General features: G+C 34.8%; 1 long non-coding RNA gene across 1 annotated transcript; it reads left to right on the forward strand.

Moving 5' to 3' along the window:
- Positions 1–6,020: 6,020 nt before the first annotated feature.
- Positions 6,021–8,928, forward strand: LOC131177794 (uncharacterized). The gene is made up of 2 exons (XR_009147083.1): positions 6,021–6,235; positions 8,719–8,928. It is a non-coding gene; the product is annotated as an uncharacterized LOC131177794 (long non-coding RNA).
- The last annotated feature ends 211 nt before the right edge of the window (positions 8,929–9,139 follow it).

Raw genomic sequence — 9,139 nt, forward strand, 5'->3', positions numbered from 1 at the left:
CTATAATTCTAGAGTTTAATCAAATTATTAAAGGCATTCATATTTGATGAAAATATTCTAATAGCATAATTTAATTAAGAAACTAAATTTAAATTGAAAGCTTTTATGTTTTGAGGATGCTATGAGTTGTTAGTACTACATCTTAGGCATTAAGTTAAATTTAAATCCATATTATCGTTTCTTTAAAAGTTTTAATACAAAATCAATTATTGCCAACATTAATATATTTATGAATAATAAAAAGTTACAATTTCTATTTTCAAGAATTTTATAAGATGTATAATTTTGGAATTTAATCAAACTATTAAAGGCATCCATATTTGATAAAAATATTCTAATAATATAATTTCATTAACAAATAAATTTAAATTGAATGCTTTTAAGTTTTAAAGATGCTATGAGTAGTTAGTACTACATCTTAAGCTTTAAGTTAAATTTAAATATTTAAATTCATATTACCATTTTCTTTATTTCAAAGAAGATTTCAGTTTCAAAATATAAATTAAACTCCTCTATGATTTGTTTCTAGTATGAGTCCACGTGAGTATTTTTTGAAAATATGTAAATGCAACCTGTATAATATCCCTCAACAACCTTGAATTTCTCTTAAAGGCTAAAATTCTAACAAAATATTAAATGCATGTTACCATTTTTAGCTCTTGTCAACTATCTCATAACGTGCTACATATTTTATTCCTTTAACAAGCCTAAATACTTGAGATAAAAAAACAAATAATTGCGAAAATAAAAATTACTTTAGACAACATTCACCATAAATTGACTTTTAGGGTAGGAGACAAGCACACTTGAATAAGAAAATAATATTAAAACACAAAATGGCTAGCTTTAAAAGTAATGTTATAGCATTGTGGATGGTAGCAATGTTTCTTACTATGACGACAATGGAAGGAATCAAGGTTGTAGCCATTTGTAACACAGATATGAAGGGAATCAATAAAAAATATTATTCTGTAGTTGCTGGAAATCCACCTTCTCATTCGAGCACGCAATGCTACAATCTTATTTAACAAGCAGACTTGCCTTGTCTGTAATGGCCCAGCCCACTAGTGATATTGTCCGCTCTGGGCCGAAGCCCTCACGGTTTTAAAACGCGTCACTAGTGGTTACGAACCACCAACTTATAAACCCAGCATCTCTCCCGTGTTTTGCCGATGTGGGATTTGCCTAGGGTGTTACAATCCACCCCCCCTTATGGGACTCAGCGTCCTCGCTGAGGTTTGCCCCACCATCGCCCAAGGTTGCACGCGGAGCGGCTCTGATACCACAAATGTAATGGCCTAGCCCACTAGTGATATTGTCCACTCTGGGCTGAAGCCCTCACGGTTTTAAAACGTGTCACTATGGGTTACGAACCACCAACTTATAAACCCAGCATCTCTCCCGTGTTTTGCCGATGTGGGATTTGCCTAGGGTGTTACAATCCACCCCCCTTATGGGACTCAGTGTCCTCGCTGAGGTTTGCCCCACCATCGCTCAAGGTTGCACGCGGAGCGGCTCTGATACCACAAATGTAACGGCCCGGCCCACTAGTGATATTGTCCGCTCTAGGCCGAAGCCCTCACGGTTTTAAAATGCGTCACTAGAGGTTACGAACCACCAACTTATAAACCCAGCATCTCTCCCGTGTTTTGCCGATGTGGGATTTGCCTAGGGTGTTACAATCCACCCCCCTTATGGGACTCAGCGTCCTCGCTGAGGTTTGCCCCACCATCGCCCAAGGTTGCACGCGGAGCTGCTCTGATACCACAAATGTAATGGCCCGGCCCACTAGTGATATTGTCCGCTCTGGGCTGAAGCTCTCACGGTTTTAAAACGAGTCACTATGGGTTACGAACCACCAACTTATAAACCTAGCATCTCTCCAGTGTTTTGCCGATGTGGGATTTGCCTAGAGTGTTACATTGTCTATGCAATACAAGTATTTGCTATATACTCTTGGAGTTGATGTTAAGAAAGCTATGGAAATTCCTGGGAAATGTGGTGTCACACCTTACCCCTCTGTAAGGCATAACATGATCCCGTAGAATACCTAATGAACTACCGAACTTCACCTACCGATAACTCATTAAGTACCCTACAAGGGATTTTAAAACAATTTTCTTATTTTTGATAAGTGGTGAGCATTTTCTAATAGGTATTAAAACATTTAATTCAAGTTGAAAGCTAGTGGAAATTTTTTGCCCATTTTATTTTTTCGCAAATTTTATAAAAATTTTGACAGAGTTCCGTTTGTATTTTGAGAAAACAGTTCTTCAAATACCTGAAAAAAAGCACTTCCAATAATTTTTCAACCACTTCTTCAAATTCACAATCAATCTCAATCATTTTCTCAAATTTCAAAGTTCAACCATTCTCAAAATACTGTCAATCAATATCATTCATTCATATTTCTTTGAAGATAAACAATTTATATATACATCATACTAAAATCTACATTAAGAAAATCCAAACTAAATTTATTACAAACTTTACACAAGCTTTATACAAACTGCTCAAGACTGAATTTACATGTCCATACAATTACATGCAATACATACATCAAAAGGGATATTTATAGTCAGGGTATAAATTATATCCGATAACTTCAAGCTGATAGATCCTCAATCCTCAGTAGCTCAATCTGCTGCTCCTCTAGTATCTATATCTGCGACAGCAATAAAAGCTATCGCTGAGTACTAGGACTCAGTGGTGCACAACATACTAAAAGAATCTTTATGCAGAATTTAAATCACATTTATTCAAAAAACTTGAACTGAGCATGCGAGTTAAACACAAAACATGAATTATGAGATTTTATTCCAAACAATTTCATTTCGAAGTATCAAACACACTTCATAAAACCCACAGTTAGATCATGCCATTCGAAACAAATATAATCTCAATAGCCAGAGGCTAAAGAGAAATCACATCACAAGGATAGCTAGCTCAAATATATGGATATCCATTCAAATCCTCTTCTATTGGCACACCTCAACACTTCTCCAGAGAAGGAATCAAAATTCGAAACTAATTACCCCCACTAGTCATGCTAGTGAGGTGTTCAAATATATGGTCATGACACTGTGGTTTCAAAACTTATCTTAACAATTTGCTAAACATTGCTATTTCAAATATACACAATAACTTTCACAATTTAAATCAAAACATCATAAATAATGTTACAAATAAACTTTCAATAATTCAAAGCAAAAGTAAAATACATATTTCATTCACTTTATCAATGAATTTTAAAGCATAGTGATGTTGTGTACAAACCTCAAGCGAGTCGCCTCTTCGCCTTGACTCGGTTCCTCGGGTTATTTCCCAGTATTCTTTTCAACTGAAACACACAATTTCACAGTGTTTCAGTACCATAACATAGCATAAATCCAAAAATAAATTTAACTTCATTTTTACCTAGCTCTAACGTCCTAACTCGACGTTCTTGAAATTTTGTGTTTTGGGGTTACTATACACTACACTATTCAAGTCAAATTATTGACTTTCTAAGGCTTAATAGGTATGGGAATTCCAACTTCACTCACATACCACATTTTGGTCACTAAATTTGTTGGTTTTGGTTGTTTATTCAAATTCTAAGTCTTTTAGGTAAATTTGATAAATTTTCAGTTTTGGTGTCTAAGGTTGCACTGTTCCATTGGTCACTTTTCTATTGGAATTTGGCAAAACTTTCTTCACAGAAAATGTTCTCTATTGTCTTAAGTTTATTCTCCTTTTTGAATCACTCCAATTGGAGTTTTGTAGCTCAAGTTATTGTCATTTGAACCATGGCTGCCAGATTGGATTCAACCCAGATTTCTTGGGCAATTTTGGTTCTGGCAGTTTTAGGTCACCAACTTGGGATGGCCAAATGACTTGGTTAATGGAATAATTTGGGTTGGTATTCTTCATGAAAGTTTTAGGTATATACCTCAACTGTCCGCTGGTAAAATTTCAGGTCATTTAGATCTGCCTAGCTCAAGTTATGTCATTTTGTACAGGGCAGACTGAGATTTTCCAAGTTTGGTCAATTTGTTCACTAGGTTTTGGTCACTTTTTGGGCATGCTTCCTAAATGAAAATTGTGTCATTTAGTGTCTATTTTCATTCCCAATTGGTCTCATACCAATTGGACTTGTAAATTTTCATTTTTAGTCCCTCAAAGGGACTTTGGTCATGCTGCCAGCAGCATGACCACACTCAATCCGAATTTGGTCTCAACTCCAACACTTCAAACACACCTCATTAGGTCACAAATGACCATTTCTCACTTCACATTAGGTCAAAGACACCATTTACAAGTTTCTCACATTTTTATCTCTAAACCCTAATGTCCAAAACCCTAATTCACACTAATTGTTGCATTTAACTAATTCAATGCTTTTAACTATAATCATTCAACTAATGGAGGTCCATAAACTCATTCAAATCCATCAAACCATGCAATAAAACCCCCATACACATACTGGCCGAAACTCAGTCATGGTCCCTCAACAAATTTTTCTTTTCATTTTAAGTTTATTTACAAGTAAATCAAGCTATAAACACAACTACTAAATCTCAAACTTTCAAATTGGTGTGCTTACCTCACTTGAATTTGAGTTCTCCAATTTCCCTCTTCTTTTCTTCTTTCTTTGATGACCAATCTCCTTCTCAAGTGACTAAAACAAGTTTCTATGGGAGAATTTGGGGTAAGGTAGGATCAAATGGGTGTTTAAAAGCTTGAAGCAAGCTTTAATGGAGTTTCATCCATGGTGAGATGAGGGAGAGGGTTTCGGCTAGCTTGAGGAAGATGAGGGAAATGATTTTTTTTTCTTTATTTTGGATATTTAACCTTTAATTGACTTAGTCAAAATATTAGGTAAATAAAAATTATTTATGACCTCATAGGTGATGTCACCATGATGATGTCACCACCTTTTTAACTTTTCTTTTTCTTTTTTTTTCTATTAGTTCTTTAATTTAATTTTCGATTTTGAAATTTCCTTTTCTCATATTTTATTTGACAGTTAGGTCAGGAGTAAGCTCTCGGGATCAATTGACCAAATTGCTCCTCGCCGGTTCAACCCGGTTCGCAAATAATTCAACATTTCTTCTGACTCCCTGACCTAATTATTTGACTGGCTTAACAGTTCTTTTTCGTGATTTTCTCTTTTCTACTGTGTTCGTAAGGGTCCTAAGGACCGCAGCGTCACATTTTACGGTTCGAAATTTGAGTTTAAAACGACTTCAGATCCTTCCAGAAGGTCACCCATCGCTGTGACTCTCGGCTCGTTTAACTTCTTATGTTCTGTTTTTCTTATTTATACTTAACTAATTGGCAATTACTAATTATTTGTGTTTATAGCTTATCTAGTTGTCTTAAGTGTGGTTCTAATCCACTTAATCATCCGGACCGACACCGGTCACCAGAACAGTGAAATATACCTGGCTATACAAATAGGGGTATTACAATTCTTCCCCCCTTAAATAAATTTCGTCTCAAAATTTTACCTGGTATCAATCTCTGAATGTAACGCCCTCACCGTAGGTAGTCCGTACATTTTACTGTTCCGATGACTAATGTCTGTTCGGACAGTCAGGATGTTTGGAACTACACTTAAACTATAGTGAGGAGGCATAAATTAATGAAATAAATATTAAAAAAATATAGAAAAAAAAATTTGAGAAATAAAATAAAATTTAGAGAATTTATAAATTAGTATAAAATAATAAAAATAACCCGATGAGCACCATGAAAGGCATTTTTGTCATTTTACCCCTAGAGGTGAATTTTGACTTAAATGTCAAATTAAAATTAGGAAATAAAATAATTAACATAAATTAAATTTATGAATTTGAATTTGGAAAATGAGAAGAGAAAGAAGAAGAAAAGAAAAGAAAAGAAAAGAAAAGGAAAGAAAAGAAAAGAAAGGAAATAGACCTATGGCATTTTAAAAAAAAATAAAGTACAATAATTATAGAATATATATATATATATATAAGACACAAGAAACAAAAATTCACCAACCACAAGTCTTCTTCATTTCCTCTTCTCTCTCTCCTTGCCGTCTCCATGTTCTCCCCCCTCCACCATTTTTGCTCAAGCTTTGAGCTTGAGTTTCTCTTCATTTATCCACCAAAACCCATGGTCCCCTTCATTAAAAATTTAGCCCACATCATAAGGAAGCTCTAGGTACCCATAGGGAGAAGGAAAGTTGAAGTTTTGGGAAAATTTTCAAGTTGGGTCACAAGAGGTTAGTGCTTTTCTCCCTTCCTTCTTCTTTAATACTTGAAAGTGACTTAAGATAAGTGGAAATTTCAAGAAATTAACAAGAAATTCATGAACCAATGATGTCCCCAAATTTTGGCAGCCATGAAATGTGTTGGGCTTTATTGTGTTCAAATAATGTAAATGAGTTTAGAGATGATGATTGATATGATTATATGTATGAGAAGTGAAAAGGGATTGAATTGATTGAGTTTGAAACTTAGAAATTAGGGTTTGTGTACATGACTTGGAGATTTTGTGTAAATGCTTGAAATTTGACCTAATTGGGATAAGATTGTTGCTTATAGAAGTGTATTGCATACAAATTGAAGTAAGGAAGTTGGAGGAGATTGAGTTTTGGAAGTGTCAATTTTCTGCAGGTTGTGTTTGTTAAGGGCAGTGTACATTTTAGGCCATAAATGAAATTGTGTGACCCCAATTGGTATGAGGCCAATTGGAGGTGAAACTAGACCCAAAATAGCCCATTTTCCATGAAGAAACCATGCCCAAATTCTGTCCAAAACTTGACCTAAATACTGCCCAAATTCGGATTTCCCTGCACCAAACCCAGAAAATGACCAAATGAACAGTACATGTTCATTTGGTCATAACTCTCTCTATACTAGTCCAAATGACCTAAAATTTTACCCATGGAAAGCTTAGACATAGGGCTACACTTTTCATGAAGACCACTTAACCCAGTTTTGTCTTTAACAAATTCAAATTGTTAGCACAAGTTGGGTCACTGAAACTGCCAACCCAGAAAATGACCAAATGAACAGTACGTGTTCATTTGGTCATAACTCTCTCTATACTGGTCCAAATGACCTAAAATTTTACCCATGGAAAGTTTAGACATAGGGCTACACTTTTCATGAAGACCACTTAAACCAGTTTTTCCTTTAACCAATTCAAATTGTTAGCACAATTTGAGTCACTAAAACTGCCAACCCAGAAATTGTCCAAAAATACTGTTCCTTTGGTATGCTTGACCAGTTTTGGCAAAAATGCCATAACTTGGTCTCCAAAGCTGCAAATTGAGTGAAACTAGTGCCAAAAGTTTTATAAGACACAGAACAACAAATTTTATGTTTTGACCAAGCTCTAGAAACCATTGCATCATAGGGAAAATATTAGCCAAAGTTAGGAAGTGAAATCTGGAAAATGTTAAGTTGAACCCAGAATGCCATTTGATACCCGTGTGTTCATTTGGCCATAACTCCCACTAGGAAATTCCATTTGAGATGTGCAAATATGATCTGGAAACATGATACTTAGGGCTACAATATTGATTTAGACACCTTTGCCAAATTCTAAGTGTAAAGACCCTAAAAAGAGGGTCAAACATACTGCCCTGAAGTTGGTTATTGCCCTTATAGGACTGAGAGTCCAGGTTAATACACTGACTATAACTCACCATACCAAGCTTGAAAAATTATGAAATTGTACCTGGGAGTCCCTAAGACATAGAGGAACATATCTTGTGAAGGAACCTAAGTCTAAAAATGACAATAAAATGATCAAATGACTGGTTAAAGTTTATTGACCAGAAATTGTAAATTCTGGACAGCTTAGAGGCAAATGGACCAGTTATGGTATTTTGACCATAACTTGAGTTCTATAACCCCAAATTCAGTGATTCAAAAACTGAAATTCAAGTTTAAACATAGAGGAGCAATTATTATGAAGGAAGTGTGACTAAATAGACATCCTAACCTAGTCAAATTCCTAGATAAATATGACACATCAACATGAACCTAAAGAAAGGTTCATGGGAAAAATGCTATATATGAAAATTAAAATACTCATAAGGATAATTAAATATTAAAAATGATATGAATATGTAAATTGGGACTAATGTCCTATTAATATGAAATTAATAGTACCAATGAACAGTACAAAAAAATAGTAACAGTGAATAGTGCTAAATTAATTAAAAATATTTAATTGCCCATAGTATACCTAGACTTATTTATTTAGTTGGATAAATTGGTATACCAATTAGGGACTACAGATAGCAGTACTGCCTACCGAGAAAATCATGAACTGACAATATATGTCTGGTATGATTGTTCTACAGGCTATATGCCTACTTACTGGCCATCGTGCCTACTTTATTTCTGGCTTTACAAGCCTGACAGCGGGTCTCGTGCCCGACAGCTGGCCTCGTGCCTGACAGATGTATACAGGGTAGACATATGGCTGTCTAACTCGTATACTCCCGTGTATCCAGCTTTTATAATTTGTTATAGGTTTCTTGGGCATTGATAATAATTAATTAATACTGAATATACAATAAGTAAACAGGAAAGGTCCCAATAATTTTAATTGTTTCCAAAGGGTAATAAAAAAATGTAAAAGACCCAGAATTTATGATTTGTAAATATTAATTCAATTGTTTAATTATTGTTATTATAAATTATGCACCACTAAGCGTTATGCTTAGCGCGTTGGTTTTCCATCGCGTAGGTACTGAAGATCAGCAGCCGCCACAGTAGTATTCGGACAAAGTTCCGACCAGATCTGCCACCGATCAGCGTCACCTCACCAGTCTTTTGTATTTTGGTAGGGCCCATGTATAGACTAGTATTTTGGTTTATTATGTTTAGTCATGATGTATTTCATTTTGGACCTGTAATTAAACTTTGATATTGAAATGAAAACTTGTAATTTATTATCTATGAATTTCTATATGAATGCAATAGATGATACTTCATTTTTAGATCTCATAAATAATTGTAAATGATATGATACAAGAGAATATGATATGAAAATGTGTGAAATGAATATGAATATGTTAACACGTGATAGTGGAACCCGCCAGATGCTAATAAAACAGAGGAGGATCTGTCCGGGTCTCCACAGAAATAAGGTATATAAAAAAAAAAAA

The sequence above is a fragment of the Hevea brasiliensis genome, unplaced genomic scaffold (genome assembly GCF_030052815.1).
Source record: "Hevea brasiliensis isolate MT/VB/25A 57/8 unplaced genomic scaffold, ASM3005281v1 Scaf89, whole genome shotgun sequence".
NCBI classification, from domain to species: Eukaryota; Viridiplantae; Streptophyta; class Magnoliopsida; order Malpighiales; family Euphorbiaceae; genus Hevea; species Hevea brasiliensis.